This window comes from Chrysochloris asiatica, unplaced genomic scaffold (genome assembly GCF_000296735.1).
Source record: "Chrysochloris asiatica unplaced genomic scaffold, ChrAsi1.0 scaffold00047, whole genome shotgun sequence".
NCBI lineage: Eukaryota > Metazoa > Chordata > Mammalia > Afrosoricida > Chrysochloridae > Chrysochloris > Chrysochloris asiatica.
Genome location: NW_006408565.1, coordinates 1084375 through 1086251, shown reverse-complemented (window position 1 = coordinate 1086251; position 1877 = coordinate 1084375).

Genomic DNA, 1877 nt, shown 5'->3' with positions numbered 1-1877 from the left:
GAACAAAGGGGATACTGAATGGTTTAAAATCAGGAAAGATGTGTGAAAGGTTATATCCTCTTGCCATACTTATTGAATCTATTGTGAAGCAAAAAATTCAAGAAGCTGGATTATATGAAGATGAGGATGGCATCAGGATTGGAGAAAGACTCATTAACAACAGTGACAATGCAGATGATACAACCTTGCTTGCTGGAAGCGAAGAGGACTTAAAATACTTACTGATGAGGATCAGAGACTACAGTAGGGATTGCACTTCAATGTAAAGAAAACAAAATCCTCACAACTGGACTAATAAAAAAACATCATGATAAATAGAGAAAAAATCAAAGTTGTTGAAGACTTCATTTCGCTTGGATCCACAATCAATACTCATGGAAGCATGGTCAAGAAATCAAATGACATACTGCATTAGGAACCTGCTGCACAAGACCTCTTTAAAGTGTTCAAGAGCCAAGATGTCAGTTTGAGGATTTAGGTGTGCCTGACTGAAGTCATGGTATTTTCAGTAACTTCATATGCATGTGGAAGTTGGACAATAAAGAATTGATATATTTGAATTATGACGTTGGCAAAGAAAATACTTCAGAAGAAGAGACAAATTTGGAAGAAGTACAGCCAGAATGCTCTTTAGAATTCAGGATGGCGAGACTTCATCTTTTCATATTCTGGACATGTTAGGAGGGACTAGTCCTTGGAAAAGGAAATCATGCTGGATAAAGTGGAGGATCAGTGAAAAAGAGGAAGCTCTCCTACAAGATGAGTGGCAGCAGCAATGGCTTCAAATGTAATTACAATTTTAAGATGGCTATGTGTAGGAACTGTTTTAATGACATATAACAACAATAACAATATTTAACATTTTAAGCTTAGAGTTTATTGGTGTTACTGTTAGTTGCCACCAAGTCAGCTGTAACTTGTGATGCCATGTACAACAGAATGAAATATTGTCCAATTCTGTACCATCTACGTGATCATTTCTATTCCTGAGTCCTTAGACACAAGGGATAGAATGTATCTACAGGGGAAAAAATGGGCCCAGTAGTTGTTGTTGTTGTTAGGTGCCATCGAGTTGGTACCGACCCATAACGACCTTATGCACAGCAGAACAAAACACTGCCCGATCCTGGGCCAACCTCACTACTGTTGCCCTTCGATGTTTAAGTCCATCGATGCTGCCACTTGGCCAATCCATCTCATTGGCAGTGTTCCTCTTTTTCTCTGACCCTCCACCTTACCAAATGTAATATCCTTCTCCAGCGACTGGTCCCTCCTGACAATATGTCTGAAGTATGAGAGACTAAGTTTGGCCATCTTGGCCTCTAAGGAGCACTCTGGCGGCACTTTTTCCAAAAAACGGATCTATTGGTTCTTTTGGCAGCCCATGGCACTTTCAATATTCTCCTCCAACACCATAACTCAAAAGCATCAATTCTTCTATGGTCTTGCTTATTCACTGGGCGCCAATAGGGGAGGGGAGAATTGAAGGGAGCATAGTATAGTGCTACAAAATACAACCTTGTGAATATTGCATGCAGTACTTACTGTTTTGGGACACCCCCCCCCCCCAATCCTCACCCCCATTCCCCAACATAGAAGTTGTGAAAATTCTCTTAAATTTGTTGTGAAGATGAAATCAAATAAAGTGTATCATGTACCGGACACCATCAATACTTAGTGGATATAGACTTAAGTCTTGTTACTCTTTCTAATTCTCTTGGCATTTATTATCTCTACCATTTCCATCAGCCTAACCTTTGGAGTCCTGGTGTGGGCGTTATGGGCTAATGCATCAGACTGCAAAGTCATTTGAACTGCAAGGTCAGTGGTTCAAGCTCACCAGCTGCTCCTTGGAAACCCTATACAGGGTCACTATG